We start from the raw sequence: 26,701 nt of genomic DNA on the forward strand, positions 1-26,701 counted from the left end.
CTTTGTCTAAGAATTGCATAGCTCTAAGCCAACGGTTTACAAATGAAGCCTCCATTAGGTTGGTAATCGCAAGAAAGTTGTATAACCGGAATCCCACTCAACTGCTTCGTATCTCAACGGTGATAAGAAGGCTTTTCGGTACGAGGGGAATTTTCTTTAATTATCGTCATCATCCATCTCTTAATTTCAAAAAGAACTGGAACCAAAGTTTCTTCCAAAAGTTTTATATGGAAAATGTTATCCATGGTGTTAAAGGCACTTATAACGCTGTCTGGCAACTCGCATGTTGAAATGGCAGCCCCAGCACTGGAGGTCGGCTGGCTCGCTGGCTCAGCAGTGGCTCGCGAACAGTTGTTAAGGGGAGATTCCCTCCAAAAGTGAGTCTCCGGCCGTCCTTATCTAAAGTGTTAGTTTAGGGAAGAATAATCATACAATACTAAGAAATGAATTTTCAAGCGCTGACTGTCAACGGAATAGTGTAAAGATGAACCACGGAGGAGTTTAAGTAGACAATAAGTGTGAGTGAAGTGATCACCATATCGAGAAGGTTGCTTCACCGTTGTCGTCGGGGTCCCCACGAGCCCTCAAGTTGTGCGTAGTGCAGTGGAGAGAGAGAGAGAATACTTACTTACGTGGGTCTGGGAACCCTCCCTCTTTATGATGTATCTTCCAGTGCCTAATTGCTACAATGAAGTGTCTTCCATGTGGTGTATTCCAGCAAATTTTAATCAAATGAAAATCGTGCCGGAGAACGGCGGGCTGGAAGAAGGTGCTTCTCCATAAAAAGTGACTCTCTTGCAGGACCAGTGCCAGGGATATGAAGTTGCTCCGACCCATCCAGATTTCTTGGAAAGAACTATTTTAGTCTGCTCGTGATAAGAAAAGTCTCTCTCTCTCTCTCTCTCTCTCTCTCTCTCTCTCTCTCTCTCTCTCTCTCTCTCTCTCATATATTATATACATATATATATATATATTATATGTATATATATACATATACATATATATGCTTTACAGTATTCCCGGTCCTATATCAAGATAAATTTCAATCTTCTCTCCCCTTTGGGTTCATGTAGGTAGGTCTAACCTTATTTTGTTTATTCGTAATCTCTCTCTCTCTCTCTCTCTCTCTCTCTCTCTCTCTCTCTCTCTCTCTCGCTGATTCACAAACATGTAGATGTCAGCCGGCAGGGATCAGCTAATGATGGTATCTGGTAATGCTCTGCTACTGGTGCGTGGGCGTTTTGTATCGTCTCCATATTTTTTTTTTCCTGCTGTGCTTTATGGCTGGACAAACGTATTCCATTGAAAGCAGAGGTGTTACGGTTGCAATTATTGGTTACATAACGGTTAAGTGATCTGCGCCATCATATATTCATAAAATGCAAATCTGGGTAATGTTCACTAGACATCAAGTTACCAGTTGCAGAAGGAAATGAAAATACCATTGTAGTCATTTTGTAAAACTAAGGCTCGATTGTCACATTTGAAAGATTTGTGCATTTGTCAGTTTTAGACACCCGACAGCCTCTCTCTCTCTCTCTCTCTCTCTCTCTCTCTCTCTCTCTCTCTCTCTCTTTTTGTCAATTCCCAACCACCTGCACCAAGATCTCAAAGTCTGTCCTATATATGTTTGGAAAAATTGTACATGACTACCGATCTTGCATTGAAGCGATAAAATGGTGAATAACCATTAATATTAAAAATAATTGAATTAAAAAGAATCATTACGATTCACATACATGAGAAATATGATGCCCGTAAGAGGACTTGGTTTGTCTTCATCTACATACGGTGTCTCTGCGCATGACAACTATAGTGACGCACATTTCGATTCCGCTCGAGTTAGCGTTATAAGAAAATTAGATATTTTGAACGAAGTCTGATTTTTCTTTTGCTCATTCTCCACTGTTGTAGTTGCCTTCTTCATCCACCTTTGCTCCATGTAGTTTAAAGAAAATTATTCAGCCTGCCATAGTACTGGGCTTGTCTGAATAACTAATGACCCCATGACAGCCTTTCTCTGCCCTAGAGATATACCTGCGTGATTGAAATTCGTGATGATTATGCTTTTCTAATCTAAATTCCTTTTGATGTAAGTTCAACGTGACAATTTGGAAATTATATTGCTTTGAAGTTGGGAATATTGTCGGCATATTAGCTAGTTGCTTATTGTTACGGAGATGACTAAACTTACATTCATAGTCATTTTATTGTCGTGGCGGTAGGTCTTTAATCGCATGGTCTTAGCAGTTTCTACTTATTTTCATGATGTTGAATAAACTGCCTTTCTATCATTCCCAAGAGTGGACTCTGGCAGATGAGACTAGTGAAAATATGACAGTGGTTTTATTGCTTGTGCCCCTGAAGACCATAAACATAACCAGTCACTTTGGTAACGAAGCTGAACGCTCCTTATAAACCGACAGTATGTACTGATAGGTTATTATTAAATCATAAAAAAAAATCGGATTAGAAGTGTTTCAACTACCGGTATTTCTCAAAAGTCAAATTTTGGTTATGGTATCCAGTGGCCTTTGTGTTTGCTCAGTTGCATCGAAGGTCAGTTGTATCTGATCTCATCTGCCATTAAAAAACTCGGAGGATTATTTAACTCCACTCCATTTCACCAGCTTTCAGTATGTTTGTTTCCTGCACTCATTAAAAATTCCTTAAGGTCAGAACTTTATCTTTAAATTTTCATCTTCCTTTCATTTATTATTCGGTGTTGTTACCGAGAGGAAACTTTGACGAGGTCTGGATAACTCTTGTGTCTTAATATTTCAGTGTTATATACGCCCTTGTTTACTTCATACGGAAAAATATATTCTTCATAGAAAGGAATTTATTTGTGATTATTTTTCGTTTTTCCAAGATTAAATATTTGCTAACGCGTCATTCAACAATATATTGAACGCAGCTCGTTTGATCTGTGCCCCTGCCCTCACCTCATGCCAGAATCTCTCTCTCCCTCTGCTTGCCACTGGATGGCTTCTTTATCAGTTTTCTGAATTCATCATTTCGGTCACTTATTGTAGATTCTAGAAGTATCCCTCCTCCTCCTCCTCCTCCTCCTCCTCCTCCTCCTCCTCCTCCTCCTCCTCCTCTCAGGCTGGTTTGTAACACCCTTCATGACACCTCCTCCCACATTTATTGTATGGACGGTCCTTTTGCTGTCAAGCTTTGGAATGCTCTTGATTCTCGGATTTTCCCAGCAAGAAACCTTCCTTCCAGTGGGAGTTTAGGTCAGTTGGTTCTTCCAAGGTAAAAAGAGGCTGTCATGTGTTTTCATTTCTTTCTTGTTTCCTGCGAGCGTGGGCTGGAAAGAACCATTGCATTGCCTATCACGTGATGATTCCGGATGGTGTCACTTATTGGTTTCTGCATGACTTTTGGAATGAAGTTGCTACCGCCATGCCCTTTTCCACCGTGGTTGCAGCTCACCATAATCAACTAACTGCGAAGTACACAGTACAATGCCGAGGAATCAAACTTGGCCCTGCTGAGCCTCCCTAATTGCTTTCACCCAATAGATTTATGCAGTATTTCAAATTTTCTTTCAGTTGCGTTCACAGGATGCCTTCGATAGTTAGGAATAGATTTCAGTAATGTTATTATTTTTTTTATAAATTTACATATAAACCCCTTGAAGGAAGGACGTAGATTATCTGTAATGAGGCCAAGGAGGTTATGATAAAATTTAATCAAAATTGTCCATACACATAGATTGAAGACATTTCGTTGCTAGGCTGAGTTAAATTTCCGTGTATCGAATGATGTTATTATGTAATTGTGTAATGTTAATTGCACAAAAACTATAAGTTTTTTAAGCTTTCCGACCTTTTATGTTAGGCCTTACAGTAATCGCTGGAACTGGCTCCCATCACTCAGTGTTTTGACAAATCTATTCACTCTTTTTAACATCGCTTGCGAATAAATTCATTATTAGATATATCTCTATTTTGCACCCGTCTCCCCCACCAAGTTCATTTTTCCTTGTCTTCGCTCGCAGCATATTTCTGCATTGCAATAGACTTCAGGTAACATTAACTTTCTCAGTTACCGATGTCATGCTGTTCAAACTTTTTTTTTTTTTCTGCGTATGTTCCCAGTCGGTTTTCAGGGGAAAGAGGGATGCGAATAGGAAAATTTATACGTTAAATCTCTTTATTGATGTAGTTATATATATATTTTTTTTGAGGGGGGGGGCGGGTTGGGCCGTTTCCTCGAAAGCCAAAATAAAACATTGTAAATTCTAGAAGGACTTCTTTTATAAAATAGTAGTGAGGAAATCCTCACTGGAATGCTAGCGTAAAATTGTAACTCAAAAGAATATTGAATAGTCTGATTGTCAGTGGAACGCGATTGATTTTGTTCTTGATAATGTTAACGTTATTGCACCCTGGTCAAGTGATGAAACCCTCAACACAAAGTATATACCTCATAATGAAACAGTTTTGTAAACTTTGTTTTGAGCCAGTACACCTTCAACGGGAGAAATTGCCGATGGAAATTCACACTGAAACAGAAATAAAATGGAGAGCCGAAATAGACGAAACAGAAATAAAGTGGAAAGCCGAAATAGACTTGTAGCTACTATAAAGTAATGGTGTTGAATAATCCACGAAGCTTCAGTTGCTGTTCTTTTGGAACAAGCAGAAACGCCGTAAACTTCACATAGTTTCCATGGAATGGAATGCCCATAGGTAACAAAAAAAAAAAAAAAAAAAACTAGGAGAACGCTTGTAAATGAACAACAAACAAGTAAAGTGTGGTTAACAAATAAATTTTACATGCACAGGCAATGTCATCAGCTAACCCAAAAATATCCCAGGTGTTCTTGAAATTATTTTAAAGATACAGAAAAGAAAGACTCAAGATAAATTCAGGTATACTGCGTGGCGCCTTGGCAGAATGTCTTTGCTGATATTCAGCAATAGCGACACCAGATAACTTAACAAAGCAATCAGTGTTCAACAAAAGCCGGTAGAGACAGCTCGATATAGTGGTGCCGGTCCATGATGCCAGGCGAGAAAAGCTTTCCAGAATTCCACATCAACTGGAGCTGGAAATATAAAGCTATGTAAAGACATTTTTGCAGGGACAGTGGAATGCCGAGGAAAAAAAATGGCCAAAAATAAACATTGTCCGGACCTTTTTCATTGCTGGAAGAGGTATTCACTCACGGGGTCCCCCGAAAGAAAAATATTGTTTTTACTAAAAGTTTAAGTGAAAGTTGATGTTTCTAATGGCACTATATATTTCGTTACTTGACACTTCCATGAATGAGAGGGCGATATAGAGAAGACAGTATCTACATAGAGAAGAAAAAGTAATGTCTCTAATGGCGAGAGAGGCCATTTCTTTTATCTGTAAAAGGATTAGAACAGAGTTGTACATATTTTATTAAGGGAAATGGTTTAATACGTCTTAGACGAAAATTCTCAGATCAGTAAAATATTTTAGATATTTTGCCTAAGATCCCAAGTAGTGTGTACGGGGATGAAATGGCGCACTATACCTAGCAGGAATCGAATGCAAGAATGATGAGGCTTCCATGTAGGTATTTGAAACCGTTTTCAGGAAGGATGCTATTTTTGTTTATACTGGGGAAAGTCATTGCGACTTCGCAGGGATTCAGTATCTTTTCCCATGTTTTCCTCAAAAGCCAGTCATTCGAAAAGAGGAACGACTTATTAGTGAATGGATGTAATTAATATGACAATTGTTCGGTTTCCAGAGCCTTTTACAGCATTCAGAGAAACAAATAATGATGCCAAAAATATAACTCTGGCAGACCTTAATACTAGTAAAAAGGTCTCGACAAATCTTGATTTCCACTTCCTGCAACTGGCAAGAACGTGATCATTAAGGCTTTCTTTTCACTTATTTATTTAGGCTGCTACTCTTTTTCCTTTCTGTTATATCCTTATGAGACATGTTTTGTCATATGTTGTTCGTTATAGTCATATATACATATATATATACATGTATATATATTATATATATATATATATATATATATATATATATATATATATATATATATATATATATATATATATGAGAGAGAGAGAGAGAGAGAGGAGCGAGAAAGGGGTCGTAAGCATACTTCGTTAAGGGCACAAGGCAGCTTATTTCATCATGTTTATCGTCAAAGTTATTTTGTAGTGTAGTCTCATTGTTAAGGTGTAATTTTGTATGTGTTTGTTACATTACACAGCATAGACGTATGGGCATTTTGGATCACGTGATTATTTGCACGCGAGTTTTTTTTATGATACCTATAACTGTATTTTTCAGGGGCCCGACTCTTTTATTCATTATTCTTCGAATAAGTATCGACGTTTGGCTTCCGCCCCGTCGGCCTTTTCAGTGAGAAAAACAGTGAAAAGCTGAAAAGGATCCCTCCCTCCGGAGGAATCTCCCAGTGTCCGTCCTTTCGGTGCCACAGTCAGCGTATGAGGTTAAGGGGAAATCCCGTGATTTGGCTCTCTCTCCTTTCGCCCATCTCCATTGCATAACCCCCTTATGGGGGATCGTGCTGTCAGTGCACCTCATGCGGTGCGCTGTAGGCATTACTTACGGTTCTTTGCAGCGTCCCTTCGGCCCCTGGCTGCAGCCCCTTTCATTCCTTGTACTGTGCCTCCGTTCAATTTTTGTTTTTCCATATTACTTTCCACCTCTCCTGACAATTGATTCGTAATCTAACTGAGAGGTTTTCCACCTGTTACACCATTCAAACCTTTTTACTGTCAGTTGCCGTTTCATCGCTTTGGCCTAAATTCTCTATGTATTCTATTCGTCGCATTAACGTGCTTTTATTTCTGACAGTCCCTCTTCCAAGCGCAATTTCAAGCCCTGCAAATGAAATGCGCAATCAGTGGTATACCCTCTATTACAATGAAAGTATTTCTTACTCCCAGAAAGAGTGCTGTAACATTACTGAAATTTTCTAGATCTTTCCATACAAGCTGGTAAGCATTCTTTGAACCCGCGTCTTTGCAGTTAATTACGACTACATTTGTGCGATTTCTTCTCGGAAATAATACTTAGTGATTTCCAGTAAAGCTATGTAAGACTGTTCCGAACCCATACCTATGCAGCATAGCACGCCATTTCTTGGAGGACTCGATCAATTCTTGTAAATGATTGGCGGGTATTTTAATACTTTTATTAAATTGTTAGTTTTGTTTAGTTTTTTTTTTTTTAGTTTTCTTTAAAAGAAAACTATTGAGGTGGCTATTTTTCTGTTCGCCCTCAGATCTCAAAAACTACTGAGGCTAGAGGGCTGCAAATTGATCATCCACCCTCTAATCATCAAACATTCCAAATTGCAGCCCTCTAGCTCCAGTAGTTTTGATTTGATTTAAGGTTAAAGTTAGCCATAATCGTACGTCTTGCACCGCCACCGCCAGCTCGTGGCTGAAAGTTTCATACAGCATTATACATTGTACAGAAAACTCGATCGCGCCGAAGAAACTTCGGAGCATTTTGTACTTGTTGTTCTGTGATTTAGCTTTTGCATGGTGCTTTGGTACTTAGGTCTATCATTGTAGACCTATTGCTTTTTGCCTGGGGTCTATGGTGCAACCGGGTATTTTACAATAAACAAAGGGTTTTTTATCTTCAGTCATCGCAGCCTTCCATTTGATCCGCCTTAAAATTTTTGGGTAATTCCATTCAAATCTTCTGTGGATGATGGAATAGGTGATACTAATTTTAATTTTAGAGATAGCATGATGCCACAGTGGAAGGAAAGGTGAAATATTTTAATAGCTTGTTGCTCATTTAGCCTATTCAGTCATTTGATTTATTTTCCTTTTGAAAATATGCAAGTAGTTTTACAATGGAATTGATCTTTGAAACATTAGAATCCAACTTATGAGATTTAAGGTAATGACCTTTTAGAATTAATGCTTAGGTATAAGATCACATGAATAATAATAATAAAAATAATAATAATAATAATTATTATTATTATTATTATTATTATTATTATTATTATTATTATTATTATTATTAACTTGGGATCTCAAAATTAAATCATCCAGTTTTCCATTTATAGATATCTATTTTATTTTTATTTTAATACCAGTTGAATAAATAAGATTCCTTATTCATATAGGGAAAATTAATTGTCTTCATCATAACCGATTATTCGCAACAACAAAATGCGAGTTTGAATTTGAAGGAAATGTACATTTGAACTAATACATTTATGATAATTATGCTTCATTAAAAGTCGATCATGACCAAATACTGCTTATATGTTAAATTGGATAAAAACATATACATTTATCTTAGCCAAGAAGATTGAGTAGATCCATTAACACCCATTTCTTGCTTTATTAAAATAAATTATTTGTGTTCCTAATGCATATTGTTTATATGAAAAAAACAACTCATAAAATGCCCAATGATATAGCAGCAGGTACTGATTGAGTTTTTTCTATTTCAGTTTGCATAGAATAACTATTCAATTGTCATGAATCAGTGTGCATGAATTATTCGGCAAATAAATATCTCGGTAGCATGGCTGGAACGTTATGAATTTCGACGAAAAGTAAGTTTCAAAATCTTGATGGGGGTCACTAACGGGCAAGGCATCTTTTCCTCATTGACACTTTTGCCAAGTTGATTCATTTTTACTGCTATGAAAAACACGACCGATGCGAAAGTGTTCCAGTGCCGCTTCAAAGATGTCAAACGCACAGTCCAGTGCATGTATTGGTTACGGACAATTTAGCTGCATAAATAATACATTTTGATTTACGGTTACTGTACATTGCCACGCAAACGGCCTGGGTGTGATAGTATGTCTGTTTGTTTTATTGCTGGTTTATATTCAACACGGCTTTATTTTTAGTTATTTTATGGTTTTGTTCCAGCACATGTGCTCTGCATCTATATTGACACTGAGGAAAAAACTGGATAAAAACAAATGGTTTTGTCATATCTTTTAAACTGCATTTTTCCTTGATTTCTTTCATCGCTGTTTTGTCAGTGCTGTCTTCGATTTTCGTTTATTTTTTTATTGAGACAAATAAAACTTAAATTATTTAATTGCAAATAATGTCAGTTTATAGTTTTCATAGATTTACGCACTAGATTACCTTTTGCTCTGTTATTTAATTAAGGATTTAGAAAGAGGGAGTTTTAAATATTCGTAGGATGCTTTTAAACATGCCATATAATTTTACTAGGAGTCGGGGCATTAGTAATAGCAATTGCAAACAATAAGAATTTGTGAATGATCCCTTATTTAATCAGTTCTTCATCTGAGATCACTTGAGATCTGCCGCTGCATTTATTCGCCTGAACACTAAACAAAAGTCTTGTGGTAAACCTGTCAGACGCAGTTACACAGCCATGTTTTATGAGTTACCATAGCCAGATACTGTAGTGGAGAAGCCCCTTGGGAGGGTTGCGCCATCAGTGCACCTCACGCGGTGCGCCGTAGGCATTACTTCAGGTTCTTTGCAGCGTCCATTCGGCCCCTAGCTGCAAGCCCTTTCATTCCTATTACTGTGCTTCGATGCTTATTCTCTTTCTTGCATCTTGTTTTACTGTCCTCCGTTCATACTTTCTTTCTTCCATCTTACTGTCCACCCTCTCCTAACAGTTGATTCATAGTGCAACTGCGAGGTTTTCCTCTTGTTACGCCTTTCAGACCTTTTCACTGTCAGTTTACGTTTCAGCGCTGAATGGCCTTAGGCTAGTTGTCCCGTTGCTTGGCATGTATGCCTAAAATCTATGAATCAGTCAATCAATAAACCTCTTTACTGTCAATTCCGTTTCAGCGCTGAATGACCTCACAGGTTCCAGCGCTTGGCCTTTGGCCTAAATTCCATATTCTATTCTCTCAGTTACCGGTACTGCCCAAATTTTCAACTCTTCTGGGTGAGTTGGTCTCCCGGTACTGTTTACTGTGAGGATGAATTGTTTATTTATATTTTGAGGAAGTTATCCTCCTTGTTTTCTTTTCTTATTTCTCGATCTTTGTGAAATCAAGTGACAAATTTCTTTTGTTATTTTCTTATCATGGCCAAAAATAGTCGTTGAGATAAAACTAGTTCTTTTTTTTTTTTTTTTTTTTTTTTTAATTGCTTGGGCCCATCCGGGAACCCAGTTGACTAGTAAAACTGCCTGAGACTCAAACAACGCTGTTGCAGTTGACCTTAGTAATTGGAAGTACTTTCTACCGGGTGTTCCTGTCACACGCACATGCACAGTATGACAATCCAGTCTTGACAGAAACTAATAGCATTGAAAGTACTGTATAACCCTTGTAAACCAGTCTCTTTTTTTTACTTATTTACATAAAGTCTTAGGAAGTCAGTTATATTATGTAAACATCGCCGATGACTTTGTCATCGTAACGCCAAATTACTCTGCATAACCTGTTTAATTAAGGAATCAGTTTCCAAGTACTCGTCATTACGTCATTATAACCCGTTTCAGAAGAATATTATGAAATGCAGTTTGTTAAATGTATTCATGAGGCTGCAGATGAGAACAGACCGCCGCAAGAACATCACCAGGCCTTAAGCCGATCTTATTTCTTCATCTTTCCTCTTTTTTTTTTTCACCTTCCCTTTGGTCATGTGATACCCGGGTGCTGATATATCTAATAGATTCTCTTTTCAATCTCAGAGTGATGCTCCTGCTAGACTCGCCTTTCAGTCATTACTTCCAATGTGGTGTTTTGATTATCTCCTTTTTTTATTTTGTTTTATTTAGGGAAGGATTAGCCTAACTCGGGATTGGTTTTTGACCATCACGCCGTTGAATATCGTATTCTGGATGTGTAAGCATTGTAATAACTCCGAATAACAGTGTGATTTTTTTATAATTTTTAACTTATTGTAACCGCTACATTGACGTTATATGGGACACGACATACCAAAGCTGGCATAGTGATATCGGTCAGATTGCCAGGTCAAGGAGAGCTACAGTGCACGTGTTCAGAGGACCTGTCGGATGTTTAGGCATGGTCATTTTGCGGAAAGACCCCATTTTTCTTTCTAATTTGGTCCCGTTTATTTTTAGGCATAGGTTGACCATCGTCACCTGGGCATTACAAAAGACAGTGTGTTCATTGATAGTATGAGCTCTTGTTTCTGAACTTAATTTTGCAAAGGATTCTTATAGCCGCTTTGAGATTGCTTATGAAGTATTCTATGTCACCTGTTTTTTTTTATTACTGTTAGTTCTTCGATTTTTTTTTGTTTTTTTTTTTTCGTTGCTTTCAGTGTTTTCTGTCGTCGCTGTGTAGGTAGAGGGCGGTCCTTTTTTTGTGGGTAACTAAATGCACAAATCCAGGCCAGTCCCGAGAAAGAGAGTTTGGTAAATTGCAGTAGAAGCTCCGTTAGTCTGCTGTTCATACAGAAGAGTAGGAAGATTATAGGAACCTCAAGGGTAACCACGGTAGTGTAACTCATGATGCATCATAAGTACTTCGAAATGAAATTTTATTTTCTTGTTTTCATGTTATAATTTGTTGCGGAAGGTCAGGTTCTTACTTTTTAACACATGCTTACAAAATTACGCATGAAAAGCTATCAGCCGCTGGTTAATTGTTCACGGAAGCATTTTGTGTTCCCACGGCCAACCGTCAATTGAAAACTGTAAACTCATGTATCTCTCTCTCTCTCTCTGTTCTCTCTCGTCTGCAGTACTCCTTGTTCCTTATTTTGTTTATAAACACTGTAGAGTTTTCTACTATATTTGTCACATTTACCTATGACATCTTACGATTATGGGTATTTACTAAAAAGTTCATTGGAGCTTTTTAGGTATGAGGAACTACCACTGACGTTCTAGTTTGATGAATAACTTACGTTTGTTTGCGAGTTTGTCTGTGTCTCGAATTATCTATACTTATATGCTGCTATGTATATGTGTGTGTGTGTGTGTGGGTGCGTATACTGACGTTGTCTTGTCATCATCGACAAATATTGCTGCGATTCATATTCTAAGAAGTCGAACTTTTAATTACCTCTACCAATCGCTAATTAAGTTGATAATAAAACCGGATCTCCTTTATAATAACTTTCCGGAATCACAAATGAACTAAACAGATATCTACTTTATCCTATTAGCAGACGTTGATGCAGTTGTTTTCTGTCATTAGATATTTTGTTCGAAAAAGAAAACTTCCTCATGGCACGCGAACTAACGTAGTTGACTGTAGCATGCTGTTTAGTGCCAGGCCATTTTATTAAACCCTTACTAGTAACTAGTGTTGAGGCCCCAGCAAGTTGCATTTTTTAGTAATATCCTATCTTTTCGATTTCTCTTCTTTTTGTTTTTATGTAATTTTTCTTTCTAAGCTTCTTTGATATGAAGTAATCCATTAAATTAGGTAGATATCAAGTAATATCGTATCTGAGTGATTTCTCTATTATATTTTTGTCATTTCTGTTACTTTAGCTTCTTTGGTATGATATGACCTTTAAATTACGAAGATATTAAATTCGTCTCCTTCATTAGTTTTGTTTGACATGTTATTGCAGTGAAATTTTCATACCAGAGCGCCTATGCACGAAAAAAAATGGACTTCAGTCGAGTTAAGGTTAATCTACTTATTCTGCTCTTCTCCAATCATAAGGTCGGGATTCCACCACAATCACTTTCCCTTGGCACCTACAGTCTCTCTCTCTCTCTCTCTCTCTCTCTCTGCTAGACTGTCGTCGACTAGACACGCTGGGTGATAGAGAAGAAATCAAAAATGCCCCTGGATAGAATCGGACGATTCCAGGAAGTTCGCACGTCGTTATTTGGTAACGGCATGATTCATTGGTGTACCCAAATAACATTGGCAGACTCAAAAAACAAAACTGAAAAAAAAAGAAGCTCTAGATGGATGCAGCATCCGGGTCTGGCCCAAAACAAACGACAACAGAGAGAGAGAGAGAGCGAGCACCGTCTGACTCTCAGGTCACACTGGCTGGCGCCCTTTGAAGGCGTATTATTGCACAAGATTCTGACGTCACCGAATTGTTAAAATGTGAATAATGCAACGGATATTTATTGTATAATGGAGCCATCACAGATGGCTCTGTTTGGCTAAATGCGTGTCGACATTTGTCAATTGGATCGTTGATGAAGGAGTCATTGTCTGCTCCTCTTCGCTTCTCGGGCTGGGATCCTCGTGGAAAATAGGCTCACTCTTTTTTTAGTTCTTTCCATACAAACACAAACACACACATGCGGGCATAACGCTTATATTCGATTTTGCTCTTAAATGTTCATAGCTCAAACTATTTATAAGAGAGCTAGGTAAAAATACATTGCCTATATAGGGGGTATTTTTTTCATTATAGCACGAACTGATTAATTCCTCTTTGTAAGTTGTATACGATCTTCGATGAAATTTTGTAAGCTCCATTGTTTATTTCAGGTAAATGTTTTTCAGCAAGTTATAGTACAAATTCACAAGAAGTGTGAATATAGCTATATATATATATATATATATATATATATATATATATATATATATATTATATATATATGGCGCGTATATACATACATACATACATATATATAATGTGTGTGTGCGCGTGTTTGTTGCTGTTCTGGTAGTCGGACTGGCGTGACTCAGTGGCAGCTGAGCTCTCAACATTACAACCATGGTTCCCACCCGGCCTGACACCACCTGTCGACCCGACTATTAATGGGTACCAGCGGCAGGTGGGAATCAAAAAGAATGCGTGAGACTATATAGTATACACATGTCTGCAAACTTCCTGAGAAAAATAAGTATGGGAAAAATTTATTTATAATTATATATATATATATATATATATATATATATATATATATATATGTATGTGTATATATATATGAGAGAGAGAGAGAGACGTGCACATCAAATATCCAAGTTCTGGTTATTTTTATTGAATACTTATGGCATTCCTCACAAGAACAGCGATAGAAGTGTTGTTTGCTAGATTTACAGTTTTCTAATTTCTATTTATTTCCACACCATGTCAAGTATATTTGTTACGCTTCCTTTTATTTTGTGATGGACTGATGACTACACCCAGCCAGATTTCGGTCATTATTTAACTGTATATTTGTAGAATATTTGAAGATAGTCGAATAAACATTTAAAAGCTGGCATCACGAACTCAGAACAGTTCAATGATTTTAAGCGACTTGCTAACCTCCGCAGTTGGGGCCAATGACTCTTCTCTTGTACGTCAGCAGAATGTATGATACTTGAACAGGTCATATCATTAGTGTATATGATCGCAAGTACAAGTGTTTCTGGTACTATGCCCTCGCATTTATTATCCATTAACGATGACTGTTTTTTCTCCGCATCGTTTCTGAAGTAAATTTAGTCTGTATATTTAATAGTGAACACCAGACGTTAAACATAACTTCGTACTTGCATTTTGTGTTTATGTGAGTGGCAATCAACAACTTCTGATTTGTGAAATGGACAAGTTTTAGTTAGCTGTAGGTGTTCGGTTAATTCGTTCAATTCTGCAACCAGGTACCTACCACTGAGGTGGCTGAACTGATACAGGGAACCCTAAGTGCCTTTGTTTTTAGTTTGCGAATAACAATGTATACCGACAATAAAAATCATTCGCCGTGGAACTGCCTGCCTAGAAAGTATCCACTTGAATCAAGAATTCTGTTAACTCGGCACAGAAACTGCAAGCTCAAAACGTTTCGCTATGTACTTTATCAGGTCGGAATACCAATTGACGAAAGGCCACAAAGCTTCCGTACAGTTAGGCTACGAGGCTGACGAGAATCCGCAAGTGCAGTGAGAAGGGAAACAGAACTTAAAAAAGAAAGAAGGAACTGTTGACGATGCGTCGTGGTCGTCTTCGTGCATGATGTGAAGAGAGTGTATTGGAGAGTCGAATGGCTAATGTGCGTGCGGAGGTGTGGGCTGAGGGGCGGAGCCGGCGGTTGTGTGCCGACCCTGCTAGCTTGCTGGGGGGTGTTGACTGACGGGGGCCCCCGCTCGTGTGGGTAAGCGGGAGGTAAGAGGCTCCTTTCGGGGGTACGCACAAATGGGTATGAGACGTTTTGCCAGGGCCCTGCTAGGTTATTGACTTCGTTTGTTCCAGAATAAATGTATTGTCGATGTTCGGTGAACGGTAGTAGCTCAGTAATTGTGAAGTGTTATTATTACTCAGAGTGTTAGTTTATGTTGTTGAGAAGACCTAATCACAAATTATTAGTGAATATACTTTTGTCCAGGTTATCAAGAACTACAGGTCTGATTTTATTACTTTTCTATCATTTTTGCGTTAAATCACCAGAGTGTTATTATTGCGAAGTATGATTTTTGTTACTATACTATCACTGCATTTATTGCCTCAATTTATTTGGTCAGAAAGATTAGTTTCGAAAGTTTTCTTAAATACTGTCAACTTACTGAAGTAATTTTTTATTTGTTTTGTGGAGCTATGTGTTGAATTGCTTCGATGTTAGAAATAACGGTTATTTTGAATGTATAGCACAGAGCCATTGGAATTGCTGAAAATAGATTTGCTAATCAATCTTTTCCATGGAACCAATTATCCTGTGGATGCACAGGAGGGTGATTCCCGTCAGCCCCAAAGAAAGGGGTACCTCCCATATTTAGTCACTGCCCTCAAAAGGGGTCTCCAGCCCTTCAATAGAGAAATTTGCCTTAGAAACCGCGCGTTAGGCGTGTTATAAGACGCTGCCATTTCCTCAAGGCATTGGTGGCCTGGTTGCTTCTCTGCTTGTTACCACAGCGCTAACAGAAAGTCATAGACTAGCTTGACAATAAATAATATGATTGGATATTAACGTAGAGGCTGAAGTTGCTGTGATATTTAAACTTATAGTTTCGTGTAATATTTTAGGATCCTATGACTGTATGAAAATTTTTTCATAGGGCATTTGAATGGGCCATTTGGCTTTCAAATTACTCTGCATTTATATACTTGGTTGCTGAAACGTGCTTCACATTTTATTGCAGGCTAAGTTACCCACTGAATTCGTATGTGCAGTTCACTTATGTTGTTAGGAGAGCCCATTTTATCTTGAAGGCGGTTTATGTGCGAAGTATTGAAAGCTACATAATCGCGTACTAGCTACATCCTCTTTTTCCTAAACATGTTTGCTAAGCATGTTCGTCTCCGTAGGGGGTTAATGCCATCAGTGCACCTCACGTGGTGCACTGTAGGCATTACTTAAGGGTCTTTGTAGTGTCCCTTGAGCCCCTAGCTGCAACCTCTCTCATTTCTTTTGCTGTACCTCCGTTCATATTCTTTTTCTTCCATCTGACTTTCCACCCTCTAAACATTGTTTCATAGTGCACCTGCGAGGTTTTCCTCCTGTTACACCTTTAAAACCTTCTTACTATCAATTTCCCTTTCAGCGCTGAATGACATGATAGGTCCCGGCGCTTGGCCTTAGGCCTAAATTCTATATTCTGTTCTAAACATTTTTGCCTCTGTTTGCAAGAAAAGGGAACTATAAATTTTACTAACATTTACTTTTGAAAAAAATAACAACGATTATAAGAGTAAGTATCTAAAAATAACGTCATTATTCTTTCACATGCAGTGAAGAAACCCAGGGCAAAGAATAGCAATAGAATTACAATTGCTTGTCACACGTTAACTCCAATGTCGAGTTAAGCAATACGTCTTATTTTCGCTAAGGTCTGATTTATTTAGTGTGCCTGAACCTTGAATGATCCTTGTGTTGTTTTGGTACTTTGCGATTTTACGAAATGGTAATGCACTAGATTTGCCTTTTTATTTAACGCATCTGAATAAGAAACGACTAACTATTCCTTTTCGTATTTTCTTACAATCTTGTAGCATCAAATGAACAGTGTTTTTGATTAAATCAATTTAAACTCAAGTGCTTGGCGCTTTTCAAGTTGAGCGGGTGTCCTTGCAAAAGGGTTCAGAGGTACTGTGAGGTTCTCAGACACAGTTGTAAGAGCTGTGCATAGATTTTAATGATCCTTATCCTTATCATTTTGTCATTGTCCACCGATTAGGGTGAATCGAAAAGAAATAGTTTTTAACTATTTGCATATTGCTTGGAGCGATATGGTGCATAACAAGCTTTGTTCGAAATACAACTTTGCTTATTTTTTTTCTTACAGTTGAGTATATATATATATTGCAAGATTTTAGTGTCCAATACTAACTGTTAATGCCTTGATATTTAATTCGAATATATTTTCACGGATAATATACAGTCAAAAGTATGGCTACAGTAAAGAAAAATTCCAGTCTATACCACAAGATAAATGTCTTACCACTGTCGTCCGCCACTTTTTCACTTGGAATGAAGAAGACATTCTTTTACTATATCCAGAATACAAGATTTCTTCCTCAGCTTCAGCGTTGACTGATGAAGATGTCTCGTGCCTTAGCGTTTGTCTCTATTCTCGGAGCGAGGAAGGGAGAGTCAAGAAGTCGAAGCATTTTCTCGCGCAGTGATTTAGTTAGCATTAAAGAGATGTTGGAAAGGTGCCTTGGTTATCAGTGACATCGATATTGACGTCATTGCAGGGGAACGGGAAACTAAAACCATATGTTGGTATTAGAGCGTCCACTTACATTTCGTCCTAACAAGGCCGGGATTGCTGCATGCGGAAAGTGCGTAAGGGCTATGTATGGAAATTGCGCCAGTAATTTGCAAGTACAGTAGATCAGTATAATCTGATTGTCATAGAATTACTCACTGTAGGGAGGTAATGCCGTCAGTGCACCTCATGCGGTGCACTGTAGTCATTACTTAAGGTTCTTTGCAGCGTTCCTTCGACCCCTAGCTGCAACCCCCTCTCGTTCGTTTTACTGTACCTACTTTCATATTCCCTTTTTTCCATCTTACTTTCCACCCTCTCCTAACAATTGATTTATAGTTCAGCTGCGAGGTTTTCCTCCTGTTACACCTTTCAAAACTTTTACTGTCAGTTTCCGTTTCAGCGCTGAATGACCTCATAGGTCCCAGTGCTTGGTCTTTGGCCCAAATTGTATATTCAATTAATAGAACTACTTCTTTCTAGTAGATTTAATACCATAGTTTCTTAACCTGCAATTCTAAAAGCTGAATTAACAAAACTGGAAAGAAATCTTCAAAAAGTGTATCCGATAAAAAATCCTACCACTAAATCGTCACTTCTTGCCGCTGTCCCAAGGGAGTCGACGTCGAAATTAATGCTTATGTAGATTGATTCCAACTTCTTTCAGGGGAGATTTGGAAGTGTTTCAAGGACAAGCGGAAATAAAAGGCTTTTTCTCTAATTTAGATACTGGAGTTAAAGAGGCAATTAATTGTAATTCTTTTACCATTAACAGTCAGAAGTTTCATCACTGCATCTGCGAGGATAATTCCGTTATTCATTAGAATGTTATTAATTATTATTATTATTATTATTATTATTATTATTATTATTATTAAACCGGCGTCTGTGCTCTGTAGAAATAAGGCTAATTATTCCCGCTATTGTTGACAATATGATTAATATGTGCATAAATGCTTTTTTATTTTCTATATCAAATGTATGTGTCTATGCTTTATGTTTTTGACACAAGATTCTTTCTTTTATTTTGTTTATCGGTCACTGATGCTTATAAATTATTGCATCTCCTCACAGAGGGGTGGACACTTAGTGATCTTCAACGCATTTATAGGCAGGGAAATATATATAGTGTCTTTTAACCTTGGGCTCTCTCTCTCTCTCTCTTAGGAGAGTGTATATATATATATATATCATGATGTGTGTACACACATCTAAATATATATATGTATGTACGAGTATATCTATATATACGAGTATATTATGCAGTCACTCACAATCTCACCCCCGCTCGTAAATTTTACTGCATTGTATATTATAGGAATAGAAGCTTTTCCTATGAGCTCTCAGCCATATAATATAATATGCAAATTACTTACCAGTCAAGGACGTTATTTAGGTAGGGATTATTTTTTCATGATCCATGGGGAGAGCTACTATTATAATTTCACTAGTTATGGATACTGGAAATACCTTTTTGGTGTTTTGAAGTGGATATACTTGTCTATGTATGTGTGAGAGAGAGAGAGAGAGAGAGAGAGAGAGAGAGAGAGAGAGAGAGAGAGAGAGAGAGAGAATATGCTGTTGGAGAATAGGAGTAACAGGTAATGCGTGATACTGAAGGCACACGATTCATCCGCTGAATCTTTTTCTTCGCACCTCTTACTAACATTTCAATTGGTTGTGCGATGTAGATTTTTCGTTCAAATTGAAATTTTGCTGCAAGTTAATCTTAATATGAACATGCAAACCCTCAGCCAAATTCCCTCTCATCGTCGTTTCCTGCCTTCCACCCATTGGTTGAGAGATAGAATCAAGGGCTGATTTGGTCCTCATTGGCGCACACTTTTCTTTTGCAAGAGTTGATATCCGGTTAAGCCTGATTCCACAGCCTCTCTCTCTCTCTCTCTCTCTCTCTGTCTCTCTCTCTCTCTCTCTCACCAATGAATTATACCTACTTGTCTTCTTAAGAGGATGGCGGCGTCTGCTGTTATTGAATTATGAGGCCTAATGCCCTTCCTATATGGGTTGAATAGTAAGTACTTGCCCACATCCTCTGGTGAATAAAGACTGACTGCAGTTGATAACGACATAGAATTCCTAGGAAGGGATTTTTTGACGAAAGGAATTCGGAATGATCTTGTCGGGTGCCTGGAATTTTTTTGTTTCACGAGAAAAATATTAGATTTCAATCCCCTCTCGCTCTTCGTAGGAAAAGAAAGGGGGTGGGAGGGTATAGGAGGGGGAGGAGGAGGTATCGCGAGAAATGAGAAACCGGTTATTAAGAAGAGCTGCGTCGACTGTCAACCTGTTAGGCTTAGGGAAAGGTAATGAAAACTCTCCTTCCGTCTTGGCTGGTGACCAAGTAGACCTCAAGTAGATACGGCCTTTTGTTGATATTGTTATCGTCAGGAGATCGATAAGGGACGTGGAAGGGGAGGCGAGATGGAAGCATGTAGGGCTAACACCACTCATCTCAACCCCTCTTCCACCTCCCCTCCTCTCCCCTCTCCTCCATCCACCAGTTCCTCCATCAACAACATTCTTTTGAAGGCCTATAACCATAAATATGAAGGAATTTCTAGGCAGGCCTGCCAGCCGAGCCCTTCGTGCACACGTCACTTTCGTCACGGAAACGAAATTTAGTTCAGGCCAAATTACCCTTTTACCGTTTTTGTATACGCAATGTCAATCCCTTTTTTGTATACTCGTTGATATTTTTAAATGTTCTTCTAAGGTTATGTATGGATTGTTGCAACTCAGGTTTTATCGGGAGAGTCGATTATTATTTTTGTTTAAGTGTAAATTAGTGCGATTGTGAAAATATCACCTTTTAATCCAATATCGAGAGAAATGAAACCTAATTGGTTTTATTTGTTTCATTTTATTATTATTATTTCGTTTTGCTAAAACGATGTCATCGTATTTTGATTGTTATAGTTTTCTTTAATAAAAGGCGTTTCCCTACAATGAAAAAGATTTAGCCTATCCTGTCTTTTAAAAGATGAACACATTGACAAAAATAAATAAATTGATGAATAAATAAATAGATAAACATCTTTGCTACTTCATTTACATGGGGTAAAATTATTACAACGTAATATTTGATTAAACAACTATGTTTTTTTTTCTCTTTTGGACAATTAATGACATGTCTCTTTAAAGTTAAGATTTTGCCACATTTTCAGAGAATGTATAGAATAATATTTTTTATCCACGTCGTACAATTAGGAGGCCTATTCAAACGGCTGGCTATTCCTAACATCTTCGCTTTGAGGGTTACTTTTAGGCCTAAAATTCATTGTGCCTGCCATATGTGTGCTTATTTTAGGAAAGGGAATTCGAGGAAGGATGAGCTTTATTTGGTCGACTGTGATGGATAGAAATGTATCTCGAATTTTTGTTGGGAAATGTGCAAACTTCCAATTGTCACGAGATGCAAAAGAAAGCTTGATGTTTGATAGGGCTCTCTATCTGCCTCTTTAGCTTAGAGTGTGTACGCGACGTGTTTGTGTGCGTTGTTTTAAGATTTCTTCTTAAATCTGTAACAATTCGGCGAGGAAATCTTAAGCACGAAACAGTTCTTTCACAGTTTCTTTTCTGAGTTGACATCTTTAGACAGCGTTATCTCGTCTCGGGTAAATACACAGTAATGTTAGATATAGCAAAGGATGGGCTACCATTTGGCAAAACTGGGCTGTACCGTACGGCATTGTGGGTAGAATAATGGAGTATGATGTTGAAAGTTATGTCTACCGTGCATGGACGGGCAGATCTACAACCTGCTTATAGCGAACGAGTGGCGATTGGACTAGGCTGCACCCTAGTCTCTTCACTCGCATAGATTAACATATTTTAAATCCACCAGCGTGGAACCCTAAACGTTGGTAGGCTGTACTTTACAGCCGTCTCCGGGTATAGTAATCGGTCTGCTTATGAGATGGCTGTAATGTGGTGCCATGCTAGCTAGAGCTGATGTTTGGCCGCTATCGATTATGTGTGCGTTGGAGGCGGTTGGTTGGTGTGCAAGTAACCTGTCTCCTGTACAGTACATATTCCTTCGGTGGTTTGCTTCGTCTTATATCTTTTTCTGTCTCTCTTTCTCTGTCCCTTTACTTGTCTTATGACCAATGGAGATATCCTGGTAAGGGATGATTAATTGCTTCTTAAGACTAGCCTAAGAGGTTTTGGCAAGGATGTGGAGGTTACTTAGAAATGTAGGTTACAGCTGTTATTTTTTCTCCTTTTGATAATCCATTTGCGTCTTTTTTCATATGATTCTTTATTACTGTACGTCACCTATTGGTTCCTGCCGAGGAGTACCTTCCAATTCCTTTGCTTTAGTCCCTGCGAGGTTTGGGTACGTTTTCAGTCGTATTCCCTCTTTCGCGCATCCTGCTCTGCACATGTACAGCCATTCACCCAAGGATGAAGAATGAACCGCGCCATTTCTTAATCGTATATATATATATATATATATATATATATATATATATATATATATATATATATATATATATATATATGTGTATATTATATATTATATGTATGTATATATATAAATATCGAATGACTGACATTTCTTCACGTAATAACTAACCATAGAAGACACATAACCATAGTTTTGAGAAGGTGCCTTCTACAATAATAAAAGAAGACGCCAAATATTGATAGAGGTGTTCCTAGATACATTATTAACCATGATACCCGGCTGAATGTCGAAGACTGTCCAAGAATAACTGCGACTTCCATATCCTCGCGTAAAAATTGTCTCTAGCTACACGTAATAATGTCGTGATCAGGTGAATGGGGAAATTTGAACCCGTTCTCGAACAAATGTTTTAGTGCTGGAATCGGTTTTTTTTGTATTTTCCAGTTGTTTTTTTTAATATTGTTTCTTTTTCTGCCCTTACATTACAAGAAATAGATAACAGCAATGAATAGCAGTCTTTGTCATCGATGGTGATGCAGCATTCCCTAGAGGTTTCTTCACTGAGCACAACCGATGCCATAAATTGCGTGTTTTGATGATTAACTTGATTCTAGGTTATCATTTGTGACGTGACCCTAGAATGCGCAGGTTATTCGTTTTGATTGAGGTGGATCTCATTTTTGCCTGGGGAATACCAGTCTTTCATTTTTTCTGCCGTATTTTCATTTAATAATAAATGTGACCTGCGATATTTGCTTGAACGGTGCTACGGTAGTGGGTTTTTAAATCGTTGTATGTAAAATTGGAAGGTAAATGATCATTGGCATCGTTGCCATGTTAGAAGATTTTCTTGTTCTGAATACGATATATGATTGTGTGAGATACCCAACCAGGTCGACGACATTTTTGGCATGTGGATAAACTCGTCACAAGTTTTGCTAATGAGGTGCTCAAGCAAAATATGTCGAGTGATAGTTTCTTAAAGTAATATGGCACTGGCTAGTTTAAATTCCCTTTTGATCATGTGACATGAAGTATTTACATCGGCCATGTAAGAATGCTGAAAAATTTTCTTAAAACAGTAACATGATTGGAATGTTGAAGTGAAATATATTTCCCTTTCGTAATTAATGTAGATGTGGTGTCTATTACTACAATGCGATCTTTTATGCATTGTAAGCAGTTTCTTTAGGATTCGTTTCAATCTCTCTCCCCCTTTGTCTCTGAGTTCCTTTAGTAATTTTATTGTAGACTTAACGTTTCGTAAACTGCAGCGTATAGTCTTTTCTCTCTGTATTCTTGAATGATAATTTTGCCTTGCGTGTTCAGCAGAGCGCGATGGAAATTGAAATGAAAAATTTTTTAGGAATCATGATTAGGATGGACGTCCTCCCGCAACAATAGGTTATTGTTGTCAGAAATGAAAGTCAACGGTTATTTTGAGCCCGCTGTGAAATGCCATTGGCCTAAAGAGAAAAGAGGGATCGGTGAAATAGCTCCGTTTCTTTCTCTGGCGATATTCATTAGTATTATTTAGTAGTTTAACGAGACATCTGCGTACTGGCGCAAGGGAAAAGTAAAGAAGTTGGACAAAGCGGGGAAGGAACTAATGCAATGTGAAATTGTGAGAGATCTAGCCGGAGAGACGTTGCAAAGAGTTTCAGGTGTTGTTAACAGTTCGCCAGGCAGAGATCACTGTTGGCCAAAACCTCCTACTGGGTCTTTCTCGAATCCCTTCGGTTTTCGCAGTGAACTTCTTACGTGGTGAACTCTCTCTCTCTCTCTCTGGGCGTAATATTACGCGACACAGTGCATAGAACTTATGTACCAATCATTAGTATCTCTCTCTTACTCCATTAGTATGGGAACTTATGCAATATTAACATGAAGTATATAGTAGAACTTATGCACCATCTCTCTCTCTCTCCATTAGTATGGGCGTGTAATATTACTCCATGAAGTATATAGTAGAACTTATGCACCATCTCTCTCTCTCTCTCTCTCTCTCTCTCTCTCTCTCTCTCTCTCTCTCTCTCTCTCTGCACCAGTATGGTCGTACACTATATTACGCCATGCAGTGTAAGGGAACCTAAGCACCAACCCCTCTCTCTCTGTGTGTGTGTGTGTGTGTGTGTGTGTGTGTGTGCGTGCGTGCGTGCGTATGGGTTTGCAGTATTAAGCCATGCACTCTATTGAACTTATACGTCAACACTTTAACCCCTCTCTCTCTCTCTCTCTGATTCATGCATTATGTCAAACACACGGCATTTATGTAACCATAATCCTCTACAGTAGATTTTCAACTTTTTTTTTTGACCTTTATACCATCCATGTAGCCTATATGACGTGCATTAAGCTTTTGATATGTTTTATAGACCTATAAAAATGCCATCTTGATCTTCGTCGTTGGTACTGGCCGTGGGCTTTTTGCTTTAAATAGCAACTAAAGCTGAATAACTGTCTTTCTAGGCGAAAGGTCCGAATTGACGCTCTTCAGTTCCCAGCCTACATTGTGCTCGAAAATAACTGATAATGATGGAATGGTGATAAATGGCGTCCGCTGAAGATGATAGGAGTGTAGATGGAGATTGCTGATTGTGACAGAATAGTGATTAGGGAGTGGTGTTGACGATGATTACGTGATGAGTTCATGTCGTTGGTCATGGGTGTATGATGAATGGAGTCTGTTGTCGAGGATAGGATGGAGAATGCAGTTTAGTCATACTAGGATGGAGGATGGTTACTGGAGTTTGCTGATGATTTGGGGGATTTGTTGAGTTCGCTGACAGTAATACGCAAGCCATCTCCCTCAATCTCTTTCTCTAAGAATAATAATTTCTCTATTATTATAAGAACTGTTCGTAGTAGTAAGCTCTTTTATTTCACTGAAAAGTTCTGCCGAGAAATATCTTGTGCAATTGTTGTTTTAAACATTAATAGCTTCGGTAGGGTTACGTAGTTCGAATCAATGTTAAGTTGTGATGTCTTGCCTTCAATGAGAAACATTTTATGAAATAATCCTTAGTAACTGTTAAAGGCGAACTCTCCGGCGTTTGGTGTTAGACATACTTTTCCCAAATGAATGCTGAGAGAGAGAGAGAGAGAGAGAGAGAGAGAGAGAGAGAGAGAGAGAGAGAGAGAGAGAGAGACTCTATCTGTTCGATAAACAAAAGCATTTTTAACAGACATCTGCCTTTCGACTACTTCAGCCTTGACATTTCTTAGATTATTATGTATTTTGCTCATCGTCGGATGTGCTCTGTTGCCTTTAACATTGATCACTTACGTTGAATCGTAACTGTAATTCGGTATTTTATTATTTACTCGTTAATTTTCACTTCACATTGTCTGAAACACAAAAAAATATATACATATACAAATAATCGTATAAATACTCGTGTTTTTATATATTCAGGCACAAAATTGAATTTAACATTAGTTGAAAATTAAAAGGTCGATGAAACTGTAAATTATTGAGATTCGTAACTTTACTGATAAATATATTTTTTAATAACTTTTGAAATATTAGTGATCAGGAACGTGGTAATAGTAAGACAATTATTACGCGCATATGTTCACAACCTATTAGGATAACTAGCATGGTTCATTGACCTAGACACCAATCACAAAGAAATTAATAAATACATAAAATGGAATTATATATCTTAATATACATATATATAGATAGATACATACATGCATGATATATAAAGTATATATATATATATATATATATAGGCTATATATATTGTGTATATGTGTATATGATATATATATATATATATTTACATTGTTTGTTCATCTTGAATAATTGTGGGTGCGCTAATATATATATATATATATATATATATATATATATATATATATATATATATATATATATATATATATATATGCTATATATACTAGGCTATATATATTGTGTATATGTGTATAAAATATATATATTATATATACATGTGTGTTTGTTCATCTTGAATAATTGTGGGTGCGCTAATTGCACTTGCGAATGTTGCATAAATGTTGTTAGCAATATGTCAAAATACCTGCGAAGGAAGACTGTGTTTATTCACCTTGAAGCTGTACCAGAGGAAAAAGTGCGACTGATTCCCCGACGTCAAGTAGGCTAATGAGAAGCAAGATTGACAATACCCTCATACAGTGAAATGAGGTCCTCTTTGTCTGTTCGACCTACGACGCTAGTGAGAGCACGGCTGTGCTCATACCTTTTTCTTGTTTCCATTATTTGTTTTACGTTTGAATGCTTCTCTTTTCATTCTTTTTAGGCTTATTCCTTTTGCGTTCTCTGATGATCAATATTAAGCCACCCGTCTGTTTTCCTTGCAGATTAAGCGGCTTAGTTATTGCTTAAAATTGTTTTAATGATAAATAATCTTTTAGAGGTTGTAGGGTTGGGCACAGTGGAAATCACGCATCGTGTACAATTATATCTCCGGTTTCATCTGAAACTTTTGATAATGCCGTGGCCTTTCCCTTTGGAGCTCATCTTCATTATTTCGGAATATTTTTTGTTTTAAAGCAAATGCTAGATTTGTTTTTCTTTACTGTGGACGTTTTCAGAATGTCCAAGTAATTCGGCTAAGTCAGTGGTGACTTTAAAAAGCACTCTGAAGTACTTTTCAGTGCAGCAGTGTACGGTACTTTTTTTTTTTTTTCTGTCCGACCAATCCAGAATTTTTGCTTTGTCATACAGGATGCAGTACCGA

The 26,701-nt window shown here is 37.7% G+C and overlaps 1 protein-coding gene across 1 annotated transcript in view; it reads left to right on the forward strand.

Moving 5' to 3' along the window:
• Positions 1-319: 319 nt before the first annotated feature.
• LOC136835818 (cytokine receptor-like) overlaps positions 320-26,701 on the forward strand; it is a 191,670-nt gene continuing 165,288 nt past the window's right edge. Inside the window, 1 exon segment of the mRNA XM_067099671.1 lies at positions 320-377. The gene's annotated coding sequence lies outside the window, so the exon portion shown is untranslated.

Source organism: Macrobrachium rosenbergii, chromosome 55, assembly GCF_040412425.1.
Source record: "Macrobrachium rosenbergii isolate ZJJX-2024 chromosome 55, ASM4041242v1, whole genome shotgun sequence".
Taxonomy (NCBI): Eukaryota; Metazoa; Arthropoda; class Malacostraca; order Decapoda; family Palaemonidae; genus Macrobrachium; species Macrobrachium rosenbergii.